Below are 14747 nucleotides of genomic sequence, written 5' to 3' on the forward strand. Positions count from 1 at the left end.
TGCCTTGTAGGAATTGTCTTAACTTCTCTCCCTGATAGAAATCAAACATTTGGTCAGATGTCAATCAAACACCCTCCTCCTCCAGATCAACAGAATGGGACGTACTCTTTCTGTGGCTGCTCTGTTCCTCCTCATGTGGGAATCAATGGGAATGGTAACTGGAAGAGGAGATCAGTCCAGTCAGTCTAATTCTAATTAAGAAGAGGCTTTATGAGCTAATGCAGGAGGGGATTTTGCTACTCCCTTAAGGATAATGGAGTTTAACATGTCACAGCTTCTTGTAGCAACTAGTTGATGACACTAGAAGCTTAATGCTTGTTTGGATTTTGACAATAAAATGTGGGTTAGATAAGACAAAGAACCTACAGCAAAACTTAGAAACCAATTAGTCAGCATTATAACAAATCACTTCACAGGTGAAGACATGAGTAGAAATGTTTATTTTGGGGATTTATCTAGCCCTTTAAGCTATCTTGTTTCTGCTTTAAAATACTTGGGTTTACTTGCTGAAGTATTCTGCTTGCAACAGCATTGGTTTAAATACAATAGAACAACATGTTCAGTTGTTTGTTTGTGGAATGATTTGTTGGATAGGTCCTCACTCCTCACTTGGTGCAATTTGTCAGGGATTAAATGAATTTAAAAGCTGTCTCTTTGTAATTAGTTGTCAACTAATTTGTTCTAAGCTGGGGCCATGTGATGAAAATTGTCATTAGCAATAGTAATCGAAATGTATATTCTACTGCTTGTCCTATCCCACCGCTAGCATTTACATTTTTCATTGGAGCACATGCTAGTAAATAGTATAAACCACATAATTCTTATTACTCTGTGCTCTAAGATGCGTTTTTTTTGCTGCACAGGAGGCCTGTAACACAGCTGCCTCTTTGAGCTGCACTGCTTTGCCATGTAACAGACTGAATTCTTATAGGAGAAAGCATAGCCTTTATTGGCCATATAACAGCACTGAAAAGAATGGTGAGATGAAAGCTAATTGAGCTGGGCTGAACAAAACTGGCCATACCTGTACCATGCCAACATGCTAGATTATCCCAGGGCTCATGGGCTTAGCTAAGGCTTAGGACTTTGTCATGCTCCAGAACTTACTCAAGAAGTTTCTATGTCTCTTAACCATGTTTGGCTTTGGAAGAAAGCTAGGAGCTATCTCCTAGCACTGTGCAGTTTCAGCCTTTTTTCAGAGATGTTAGGAAACTGCAGAGCTCACGGCTCCTGATCATCTTCAAGATCGAACTCATCCAAGTATGCCATTTATGCCAGAGAGCCAAGACTGAGATTCTCAAAGCAAATGGTGTTTTATGTGCATTCAGTTTGTGTACCTGGGGTTGAATATAGCACAGAATTCATTGGGGAGGAAAAAAATAATGAGATTTCACTTTCAAAAGCTAGTGGCTACAAAAACAATATCAGAAATCCAGAGAACGTCCCCAAGCACTGGACCTAACTTTCAATTAAATAATCATCATTATCAATTATTATCCTGCTCACTTTTGTTTACATGCAACAATTGTGTTTCATTATTTTTGCTAACAATCCAGTAGTTACAAGGAGTCATTTATGACCACTTAACAGCCAGACCCTGAAATTTGTAGTGTAATTAGCCTGAAACAGCTTTGAATAATGTCCTGTTTACAACTCAAGTAATAAACCAAGAGCACCAGGGGACAGAAAGGCTAATTAAAGGGGACAATTGGAGAAACAATACAGCATTGGATGGCTGGAAACATGCTGTTGTTGTTCTTGTAAGGGGGTAGACTTATACTACAAGTGATTAAACCTCCAAAGTATTTGGTGTTGGCGGCTATTTCTTGTTTCGGTTGTGCTTTTGTGGTTTTTTTTTGTTTTTTTCTTTTTTCATTTCTATTTGGACACACTTGGCCTGATTCTCATTTACAGCCAGACTTCTTTGCACTTCCAGTGGCAGTACAAAAAGTCTTTAGTAGGATATTTACTGCCAAAGTGGTCTAAAAAGGGCTTAGCATAAAAGGGCAGTAAAATTTAGACTGAATGAAAAGGTTAATAGGAACAGCTTTCCTGCCACTAAGTGCTCAATATTTTATAAATGCCATGGGATCTCAGGGAATTAATATCATTGTTATATAATGAACACAGACGGACTGTATCCAGATGTGTTGTGCAACTGCTGCTAACATCCAGAACCTCCTGAGTTCTGCCTCAGTTTTCAGTCGTGTTGGAGTGCTTGGTCTCCTCACATAAACTGATTTAGATGGCAGTAATAGAATGCTCTTACCATGCTTTAAAAGTCTGCTTTTGATTGGGAAAACTGTTCACTGAGTGTGTGCAAAATGCGTATTCATTAAGAACATTGTTTTGCAGTTCTGTGTGCAGACTCACAATGAGACCTGAAGGATAAAATGTTTTAAGACTTCTGTCACCAGATTCAGAGTCTAGTTTTCAAGTTTTCTTCTAAAAGCTGGAAAGACACAACTAATTTGTGTCTAATTTTGCGCATGAGACCTGAGCTCCCACCTACTTCATGGCAGTGCACACTGAATGGTGCTATGGCTCCTTACCCTGGGCATTTTAGGAAGGACTCTGTGCAATCTTTGCTATGTGTACTGTAGGTAGTAGCAGGCATAGTTAGTACAGCAACACAGGCTTGACTGCAGTCAGTAAAGTCCCTATCTATGTGATCTGGTATTTTGGGTCATGTCTCACAATTCCCTTGCAGTCTAGTCCTTAATCATGAAATCTGTTATTTTCCTTATTTTAACCATGGCAGATGAGATGTGCATGATGGGCTGCACCAATTCTACTCTTCTGCAGGTCAGTTTAAAATCATACATATACCTGATGGTTTGTTTCTGACATAACTCCTTTGAGGCTGGAACAGAAGCCAGCTAGAGAAAATCCAACTTTCTGAGATTTATTTACATCTCTTTCAACTCAATAAACAGCTGAGGAAATAATGTGACAAGTGTTGCTCTGTTTGAGTTGCAGAGTGTCACATTAGACAGCATCATTCAGGATATTCAGAGAGATTAGACACATGGTGTGTGAGGGAAAGGTCCTTGAAAGTTTTCTAGCATCCAGGTACCAAAATACTGCAGTTAAAGTGAAGTGGGACGTATGTAGGAGTATAAGGGTGAGTCTGCAGATATATAAAGGGACACCAAACCTTCACTCAGTGTTGTTCAGTACATTAACTAGGGACTAGGCACTGATATTGTAACGTTCAGATAGCAAAAAAAGATGATAAAATCAGACGAGATTTCTGAAATAGCCTGATCATCCAAGCTACTTGTAGCCATGGCTGAACTAATGGGATATTAGACTTAAAATATGGATTTTTGCAAAACAGATATAGATTAGGAGAGTGTTATATAGGAAGCAGTCATATGAAAAGACATTTGTAAGTAATGATCGGACACAAATTGGCTATAAATTCTCAGTACATTTTTTTACCATAGTCTATCAATTCTCTTTTAAGCAAGTTATATATAGGGAAATGATTTCATAAAGAGCAAGAAAAGTCACATTATTCCTTTGTACTTTAGCAGTAAGAATTGTATACTTTTTAAAAGGATATTAAAATGGTGGAAAATTAAAATGAGAAAGGGAAGCTGGGGAGTGATTTGTGTCACTCCCCTGCTGAGGAAAACAGACTGTAGAGTTTATACATTGCTTGTGATGGATCTCATTCTCAAAGTCTGTCTTGCCTTTGGATCTAGGAAGCATCTTAAAATATTTATTGGTCTCACAGTTCAGATTTCAGACTTGTCAGCAGAACAATTGTGGGCTTTATTCAAACTCACTCATGAGTAAGGTAGCTTGTTAAAAATGATTCCCATCCTACATTCCTCTGTTTGTTTTCAATATCGAAGTGATTAAGAGGCTGATTAAATAGAAGAGATTGTTATGGGAAAAGCATCTCTATAGATGCTGGCAAATTGCCTCTATCTAAGCAGTACTAAATAGCTTTTTTAAAAGAAATCCTGTAGGAGCTGTGCCTTAGGAAGGCTCATGAAAAACAGCAGAGGCACAACACTTCAAAATGCATTTAAGATTAGAGTAATCCACAAGAAGTGGGGTGAAATGCTCACAGTACCAGGATTCAGTGGATAGCTGGCAGAACTTCACAGGCAGTATATTTTAATCCCATAAACTAGGGGAGGATTTTATTGCAGGTTAGATTTATGAATGTAATATTTATGTCAGATAGAGAGGAAAGAATAAAGACAGATTTATAAGACTTTTTTAATGTATTTATCGTAAAAAATGTTTTTACCATGTATGAGACAGCTATCTAAATCAATAGAGTGAATTTATTTGCAGATTTGGTGCAGGACACTTGCATTTTCTTCTCTTTTGGTAGTTATATTCATTTCCTTGTTTTGTAAACCCCTGTGAGAGGGGATTTTAGAGACTCTTCTGTTCATACAAGCATCTAAGCTTATTCAGGTGAACTTTGCACAGTTCTTTGCAGCTCAGGCTTTCCAGGGTATCAGTGTGTAGAGCCACTATTGAATCACAGTGTTTATAAAGAGGTATGAGATGTTCAGGAAATAAGAGATAGTCTCCAGATAGTTTCACCTTGAAATCCCTCTGGAAAATTCAAATTTTGAGTCACAGAGAAAAGCGATGACATTTGTAACCCCAATTTTCCTGAAATACTGCAGTTTTCCTGCTATAATTCCCTAGTGTTCTCAAAGGCTGGACTTCAGCCGCAGTATCTCTGGATCTTGAAACATGAGCATTTGATGACTGCGTTGCTACATCTGTATGCTGGTTAGATTCCTCTACTATCTTGAAGAAAATAAGAGAACAAGTCTTTAAAAAGTGTAAGATGAATCTGTACTGTCTAAATGCTCAGGAAAGTCAAGAGTGCAGCACTGTCTTTAAGCCCTTAGTCCAGAGAAAAACTATTCAACCTCTTTGGTCTTTGGGGATGCTAACTGAGGGAGTTTGAGTCTCAGGAGGCTGGAAGGTTGCCATCCCCACTGGCATTTTTCTTCATGACAGGGACTACAAGGAGAGAGGGGAGTATGGTGGCCCTCCCACCCCTCCTCACAGCTGAGGAGACTGAGATCCTTCCCTCTGAAGGTCAGTTCCTCCACCTGACATTGGTTAGTGGGGGCAGATACAGGGACTAAAGATACTTATGACCCAGAGTTGACAGCTACTGGTTGTGCACATGAGAAATCTGTTGTGTGCTCCACAATGGCTGTTGCATTTCCATGAACAATCAACTGAGATGCAGCCTCAGGCCTACTGTGGTTCTTTGTCTTATACTCTTCAGACATCTAAAGACAGTGCTACTCTTCTGCATCCAGAAGAGACTGTCTTTTCTTTATTCTTAAGGCCCCCAGGAGACAAAGAGTGTGATAGCAGTGCCATTGCCTCTTTGGCATTTCTCCTTGCAGCAGGGAAAGACAGCTTTGTTTCCTTTTCTCTGCTAGCAGCAAGGGATGCCTGCAGAGTTCACCAGGGAAAATCTGGCCTTTGAGGGGCTGCGTCTATGCAATTATGCAGTACATCAGCATGTACACCCATAAAAACATTTATGATTCATGTCAGTACAGTGGATAGCAATGTAGGTATAATTAGGCCAATAAGAGTAGATCCACCTGGGGTGTGGATGATTGTCTAACGCTGCCAGTTCCAAGGGGTTGCAATGACGTACTAATCCAGGTCCAGACATGCCTTAATCGACTCTATCTTTATTATATGGCAAACAAACTCTCACGCTAAAGCAGAGAAAAAGCATTTAAGTAAGCAAGCCCTTTGGCCTGCTGCAGAGTTCTCTCTATCCCCTTTGGGAAGTAAGCAGAAATACAGGTTGAGGACCTAGAAGATACATTTACAGATATTCTCATGTGATCCCTTTGCAATGCACGTGGAGCCAACTGGAGCTGTTCTCTCACTGTCAAACAGACCAGTTGGTGTTGGAAAAAGGGCTCTCTTGTAACAGCAGGAAAGTCAAGCCCTTTGCTAGAAGTTTCCATGTCCAACCATCCTCTACTTCTTCCCTTCCCTAAAACCTATGTGCAAAAGAGGTAACAGCTCTACAGCCATGTCAGGCTGCGGTTCATGACAATATTAACTGGTTAACCAGTTTGGTTATTATTCTGACTTTTTCTGGTGGTGGATCTCAAGGCTTGTACATTTGTCTGTGAATGAGGATAGTGACCACAGAAGAGTTTTGCCATCACAGGCAGTATGGTTACAGCCAAGGAAAGGTACTCATCTGAGCAGCTGTCACCTCAGCCACAGTTTTCAATGTTGACATATGCACAGTCACAGGAGAGAAGTGGAGCCTGTAAAATGGCAGAACTTGGCAGCAGCGTTGAATCAGCATGTAGCAACTTCTTCCTATGAAGGTCATTCTTAAAGTTGAAATATCCATTAATTAAGTGCTGAATTAAGTGCTGGAGTTGAAGCCTCTCTGGAGACTGAGCACAGCCCTACCTGAGTACCCCTCAGGGTCTGGGAAAGTGCCACATTCTGTTGACACTAAAGATTTAGTGGTTTGGGAAGGTGATGTGTTTGTGGCCTGTTTGCATTGGTGGGCAGCGAGGGAGCTGTTAGCTGTAGTGACCACAGGTGTGGAGGAAGTGAAAATAGGGGAAGGGGGGAAACAAAACAAAACAAACCAAACAAGAAAAAAAGTACTTTATTAGTTTCAGCTGTGGGCAAGGTATTGCTGTGCATTTTCCTTCTTCCAAATGATCATCAAGTTTCCATGTTTTCTAGCAGAGTTGTTCTTGTAATGATTTCTTGTGCTCTGGCAAACATCAAATATTTCAAATGGGGAGACAAGAGAGAGTAGTTTGGCTAAAAAGGACTTCTTTATCACTTCGGACCTATTCTTGCAAGTTACTGACATCACTTCTTAAGGTGGGATGCTTTTGTGGATACTGCCCTTGGAAGTAATAATATGATACTATTTATTTCTTGGACTTTTTTTTGGTCACTGCCTTTCTCTGTCGGAGGAGATGATGGTAAACTAATGACTTACTGCAGAACTTCTGTGTTTTAACCTGCTTTTCACACAGAGTGATGGTTTGTAATGGTAGACCTCTCCTATAGCTCCTTGTAAACCTGAATGCTTTTCATCTTGAAAAGCTCAAAAATGAGTGATCCGTCCTGGAAAACCTGACTTCAGTCTCTGAGAGCTTACAGTCTGAACAAACAAACTGTAGATAAGGTGGGAGAACAGGGACATAACACTAAAGAAGTGCCATTTGTTATGATAAATGTTTTAGCGGTGATTTAAGGTATTGAAGTATTATCATACAAATAAATGTGTGATGAAAGCAGAAAGAGAAGTGCCAGAGGTAATAAAGATTTATGGATTCCTGGTTGAGCCACAAGAATTAGACTGGGGTGGGAGTGAAAAAACAAGCTTGTTGAACTGAAGATCACTTTTGAAAAGAACTGAAAGGGAACTAACACCTGCATAAGTGAAGGGAAACACCAGCTGTTGAAGATGGAAAGGTTCTCTTGCTTAAAGCCATTATTTTTCTAATCAGAATGAATTACGTATCAGAAAAAGCCAGCTGTTATCCCATTTGATCTGCTGACATCAGAATTGTACTGGTGGTGGGGATACCAACCGTGAAGGAAACACAAAACTGAGAAACAGAACTGTAATGCCGAGAAACCACTGAAGTATTGGAAGCATGTGCACCCAAATGTAAGGGTTGTTCATGAGAAAAAATTGTAGCTCAGACTAAAGTCTTGTAAGTAGTACGTTATTTTCACACAGACAGAGAGTCATGGAAAGAGAAGGAAATGAAGGAAGGTGTAAATATTATTCTTAAAATGGAAAATAGACATGGAAGAGTCGTCATACTAGTCAAAGTAGATACAGTTACACTGAAGAAAAAGGTCAGGAGAAGAAGACATAATTTAGCAATACAAACAAATCAATTAAAAAATGAGGACTCTTCTGTCACAGTACATAACTGGCATGGTGAATTGCAAATGTGAAAAAATAGATCTGGTCTTCAAGATAACTGTTATTTGACTGCATTAGATAGAGCATGCTGATTACATGTTTAGGATACCAACTAAGCTAAATTGATGTGCTGTATGAACTGTGTAAATTATACCGCATAATTCCTCCAGGGTACATTTTTTTCACTTTGCGACTACACAAATCATCCAAGCTTGGCATCATCCAAGCTCTCCATCATCACTGAAATGGGATTAAAGGCAATATCAGCCACTCACAGACGTGACCCTCATCCACACAGGATTACTTGAATTCATACAGAGAGGCTATTTCAGCAAGCATGCACATTAGACATGTGAATTACATTTGTTTGAGAGGGTTGTAATAAAGTGCCACAGTTGTATTTAAGGAAGGTATATATAAGAAAGATCTCTGTGGAAAGGCCTGATATGTATTGTGCACCTGTATAGAAGTTAGTAACAGGAGCCCATGGTCACGACTGATTCTTGCAGGCATGACTTAAATGATCACATTAGTGCTTATGTATAGGCAGAGACACAACAGTTCATTGTCAGTACTGACTGTGAGGGTTGTGCAAACCTGGCTGCAGCTCCAGTGGTGGCATAGAGAACCAGACTGTGCAATGCCCTCTAGCTAAGATGATGCTTCACTTCTTATTGGAAATTAAAGCTTTTTGTGGAACAGAAGATTAAGTGTCTGGCTGTCTTATTTCTTGATTACTGCTCAGATAGATAGTGAGCTATTTCCTCTAGGAACGCAGATTGTTCCCAAAATATTACCTACCATTTACCAAAGGTTATCATCATCTATCATAGAGAAGCGGTTTCAGGGTCACAAGCATACAGTATCTGTGACAATTACAAGAACAACCCACCTGTTCATCTCACTGACATTAGTTGAGTATTAGTTTCACCCAGTAATGCAGAACCAGGCACAGACAGGATGTCATCAAGAATGGAAGGGACTTGGCTTCCCCATCTCCCTAATTCCTGGAAATTTTCTGCCCCTGAAGAATAGGTGAAAAGAAATATGTTCTCCTGGTTAGGAGATGAGCAAGAATGCTTCGTAATGACAAAGGGCATGCATATCACTGAAGAAACAGCAGTGAGAAGTGAAAATAGAGTCATGTCAGATTATGCTGAATGGCAAAAGGAAACCTACCATTTCATTTAATCGGCCATGATACTTAGGCTTGAATGAGACAGTGAAGTAAACCCATTAAGGTGAATGAATTAGCAGTAACATTCTTGACACAAATTTGGAAGAGTTCAGGAATCTTTTTGATATTTTGCTTGGCCCAATCTGGGAGAAACTCTGGTTCAGCACTCCTGAAGTGATCAGACTTGTTTTCTGCATAGGAAGCATACTAATTTACATGAACAAAACAGAAATCCTTTAGGCCAATCTTTTTCAAATTCAGATGCCTGTAGTTATGCTACTCAGTCTGAACTAAGATGCTGAAATAGAAATCAGTTCTTTCAACCACATATGTGCAAATCAGAAACGGAGACAAACCTAGAACTGGAAGAATACTCCAGGAAGTATGATGGAAACAAGTCTGGACAATTGATTAATGTGGAAAAGCTGACATATTGAAATGAGACCCAGACTTTCATAACACCTACCGCTAAAGCTTTTAAACTTTGTAAACACCTGAGGTTTTGTCTGAAATCTGAGTTGAAGTGTGTGCTAAAAATCAGCTACATTTATTTTCAGTGGTCATCTATTCCATTCATGGTATATTCCAACATGCATGTAGGACAGCAGAACTTTTCTCATAACCCTTTTGTCTTCTACTCTATGAGAGGATCCTAATTTACAAGGTTGTTAAATATTGTAATTATATTCCCTTTTATATGTGAAAAGCTGAGCTTACCCTTTGAAAAGGCCTGTATTACAAAAGAAATGGGTCAATAACCAGCTTTCTTACATATGGCCTTCCTGAGATTTTCCCACTACACCTGTGGAAAAGACCCATATGTTGTTAACAAGGTGAGTTTTTGTTCACAGCCAGAAATCATCCTGATGGTTGGAGTAACTACCTACTGTTTCTTCACTTGTTGAGTAATAGTCACAATACTTGGCAGGGAAGGGATTCCATGAAGATTTGTTCATGTCTTTATCCCACTTAGAATGTGTGAAAAACTGTCATAAATGCAGAGTGTTAAATAGACTAGAATAGCACTGGAGCTATTAGTATTTATTCCTCTTCACCTGTGCCTGTGCAAAATAGATTGGAAGCATCAGGAAAATGGCTGTAGCATTGATTGAAGTTTACCTGATCACAGAATCACAGAATTATAGAATTATAGGGGTTGGAAGGGACCTCTAGAGATCATCGAGTCCAACCCCCCATAAACCATATGCTCCAAAAATTATATGAAAACTGAAACTTCCATGGATGTGCAGCATTGACCTGTTAATGGTAATCATTTTTGCTTATTTTCAAACAGTGACCATGGGTCATAGCACGGTCTGTGCCAAGGCCACATCTACTTCCCAGTCATTTATGGGAGTAGTTGCCACTGCCAGATAGGCAAAAGGATGTCAACAGCACCACTGTTATTGATTGGATTCAGCAGTACTGTAGGAGAGGGGCTGGCCTTGCTTTCCGTCCTTGTCAGTGTAGATAATTCTTAGAGAAAAGACATCTCCTCTCAAGTGTATTTTGCTTCTCCCAATGAGTGGGGAATGTTTGAAAGGCAGGAAGGTCCTGATTTTGGTGGCTACAAATGTACTCATAATACATCCTATCTGGTCACTTTGAAAAAGGGCTGGCCTGCCTTACTCTACATTCAAATTAGTTTTGATGTAATGTAGAAACACCCTTCTGAAAACGTCCAGCCAAAAATAAAGTCATACATCTGTGACCTTCTTTTTAATTCCCAGTCAGCCTTTGTTGTTGGGCTGACCCAGTCATGCCTACTGGCTTCTTAAATTAGTTTTGTGGGTCTAAAAGATGCTGTGCTTGTTTCAAGAGTGTTTTTAATTGAGCTAAGTTATAATTAACTTGATGTAAAACGCTCAGGTAGAAAGGGTGTATAAATTCATTGGTACATATGCATCTGAAGGCATGCAGAATGGACCTAAGAATTTGTCAACTACAAGAAGAATCATGTTACTTATGCTGTTAATTACATATAATTAGGATTTAAAATATATGCAGATGGAAAAGCAAATGAGCTAGGATCTCAGCTCAGATTGACATTACTCATCTTTCTCAGTTATTTTCACAGCAATCAACAATTGTCAAGGGCTGCTTTATTTTTTTTATTTAAGTGATCACTCAGATCTGAAAATTATTTTAATTAGATTAGATTATGGCAACACATCTGCCTCAGTGCGGTTTCACCCATGCAGAACCAATTACTGCATCATTCCACCGCAACTAGTGAGACCAAAAGAAGGGTGTGGATGAGTGAAGAGAGGAGAAAAAGGGAAAGCAGATGTGGTTCAAGAATTTTTTCCATCTGATTTTCAAAATAATTTCCCATTACAAGAATTCTGCTCCTACTGGCGTCAGTTGGATCTCTGCCATAAATTGCAGTGGGAGTAGGGCTAGGTCAGTGCGTGACCTTTTGAAACCACATCCTCATTTGTTATATAAATGAAAAGTCTGTGAAATATTTATGCTTATTATGATAGGTTTGAAATGGAAAACTTCCAGGGAATGTGGAACACCGTTGATTTTGAGGTGGGTAACCCCGTTCACAACATGGAGTTGCTCCTTTGGAGCATGGGATTTGTTCCTCTGCATGTAGAATTGTGGGACTTGTGCCACATCATCAGACTTGTTCCCTCATAGGGTTGAAAGAGCACAAATTCTACATCCTATGACAAGGTGAAGTCAGACGTGGTCAGAAAGTCATAAGAGAGTGAAAGCATGTGCTGATGGTTACCTGGATAGAGACTGTAAATCGCCCTTTGTGCCAGAACACTTTGTCGTGCCATGCCAGGCCATGCTTGAGAATGAATGAGCTTTTCTTTCTCTTACTTTCTCTTACAGAGGAGTGTTTCTTCAAATAAATTTATTAATAAAAGAGAGTTTCATTCACAGGGAAGACAGAAAATGAGAAAGTGTCTTGTATCATAGATGTGAAATCCTATTACTAAGGGGAAAAAAAAACAACAACCCAAACCACATTATCCATGAACAAATTAACCAAACAGAAAAGGAGTATCATGTATTGGAATCCCTGGGCAGAGATTCAGGATTTTGTGTCCTCTGTCTAATCCCTTTTCTCAAAGGCAGTAGAAATGATTTAGTCCCACCATGGCCTAGTTCTCCTTCATTAATATTGACTTCCTAATCTTCTCCACAGGTTTATTTGTGTCTTAGGTGGCATGTTTACCTTACTGATGTGTTAGCAGTCTTGCTACCTGCTTTGCTGTTGGGCCAGCTTGTCTTGCATTTATGTTGCAAAGAAGAAAAGACTGTCATTTCAAAACAGTTCCCTTTTGTTAAGCTCATCTCTCCATCACTGGGCTACCAACCTCTTCTTAAGAAACAGGTGGTTTACATAATCTAGATGTTAAGTATGCTTTCTTTCCAGGCTACGCCCTACAGAGTCCTGTTATTCATCAAGCACCTTCACTGGGCACCTTTCAGTCCATCCTCCTGGGGATATTCCACTTTACATGGGCAGATGTTATTTTTGGTGAAGAGAAACCATTTTTTGCTCTGTTGTAATTTCTGCCTTAAACAATGCTGCTTGCATTGTGGGTGTGCATACCATGAAAAATACAATAGAAACTGTAGGACTGACTCCTATAGGTATTTGCTTATTTTCTCTGCTGTGGGTTTCTGTGGTAGTGTAATGTACGTCTGGGAGCAGTAAGTGCCCAGTGCTGGCCAAGCAGTTCTTCTGGAAGACATAGGGCAGTCACGGTAAGGAGCTCATCTCTGGCACAGAGGGGACAATCCTCCTCGATGTTTCATTGGCAGTGATGGGCTGTCAAGAGTTTCATGGAGATGTAGCACAGAAACAAATTAGGCCATCACCATCTGTTTTGTATTGATCCACCTTCAGGCCCTGACGACAAGGGCGTGCCAGAGATGGGCAGGGCTGTGTTCATACTGTTTTCAGCTTTGGGAGCTCTCTGATGAGGCTGAGTTAATAGATAATCTGCAAACAAGATTTGCGGAGTTTGGATTCAGTGGTTTGTTCCATGTTCACATCATCCTCTGGAGATATCTAAAATCCATGAATTCTGATGGTAGATGAACACCACTGTTTCTACTCTTTTTTTGGGTTGGGTATGTTTATGTTTGTGGGAGCACAGCAGAAAGTCTCATGCAGATGCTCACATGCTTATGTCATTAAAAAAATATTTTGAATATGTCCTTGATTTTCTCTGTTTTTGCTTTTTTTTTTTTCCTTTTTTTTTCCCCTTTTTTTCTTTTTCTTTTTTCTTTTTTCCCTAGGCAAAGTCCAATAGTTTTTAGATTAATTGTAATATGCCTGTGTTTTTTAAAGAGTAAGAGCGGAACATAAGGAAAGGTAAAAGCTGTTGCAAGAAAGAAGCAACAGTGCATAATCACCCTCTGACCTTCTCATGGGGCTGTTTAATTAATTACAGCTTACCAGTTCATTTCTACTCAAAGATTTTCTTTTGTTAGCTCTAGGCAGGGTTTGCACCCAAGCGGAAATTTTTGTAAAGGAGACCAAACTTGTAAACATCACTTCTATCCTAACTGTTAGTGTTTGCATGATTATAAAACAACTCTAATTACAGGCAACTTTGTAAAGATATCATCAGTCCGACAGCAACTACTGAGCACTGAGCAAGATGAAACTCAGTCCTTTGCAATCGAAACAAACAGGCTATCGCAAGACACTGAGATTTTGAGATGTGGCACTTTTACTTAGAAAGGACCTGGCAGAAAATCTGATACCAAAACATTTTCTGGGTCACTCACCAAACCCAAAGGTTTTTAAGGTCCTAAGAATGAATAAGTGCCCAACATGTTACACAAATGATACAAACCTATTCAAAAGCTGCAGGTGTTTCATGTTTTCCTTCAATTAATAGGCCACAGTCTTATCTCTGAGCTTTACTAGCCTGAATATTAGAACCACACTCTGCTGTGGAACTGTGGGTTTGCTGTAGTGAAAGACTGGGCTCATGCAGCAATGAGCATTACGAGGGCAGCAGACTCTCTCCATCATATGAGTTTATTGCATAAAGATGACAGGAGGCAATGGACAATGTCATCAAAAATGGAGGGTAAAAGAAGAAATAAGATGAATGGGTCATGGTAAGATCGTATAAGTAACTAACCAAACAGATGGGTGTACAGTAAATACATGCATGCAGTACAAACGCAGTGAGCATTGACAGCTGCAGTTAAAATCAAGGATCAGTGATGTCACCTGGAAACAAGTAGAAGGAGCTACAGAATGGCTCAAATTTGCACTAGCTGACTTTTTCAGTAAAGATGCCAGCATGTGCTTCTGAGTGTGATGATTCTACAAAGAGATGAAGTGAGCAGGAAGCAAGTTGGATGTATTCTGTGTCATCCCCCTCAGAGCCTATTACTGCTAGTAAGGTCAGAGACCCCCTGAGGTAACTAGGGTTGCTGCTGATGTCAGTGAGGGCAAATCCTGCATGTGCTCATATTCTGGAGGTCAGAATTATCCCTTGATGTTAATATGGAGCATGAGGCGCAGTTCTAAGTGTCTTTGGTAGAACTGCAAAAAAAACTTGCTTCTAAAAGCAAGTATTTTAAGATTGCTGATTCACTGGTAAAACTCCACTGACTTTTCACTAGGGAAACATGTGATGCCCT

Source organism: Excalfactoria chinensis, chromosome 3, assembly GCF_039878825.1.
Source record: "Excalfactoria chinensis isolate bCotChi1 chromosome 3, bCotChi1.hap2, whole genome shotgun sequence".
NCBI lineage: Eukaryota > Metazoa > Chordata > Aves > Galliformes > Phasianidae > Excalfactoria > Excalfactoria chinensis.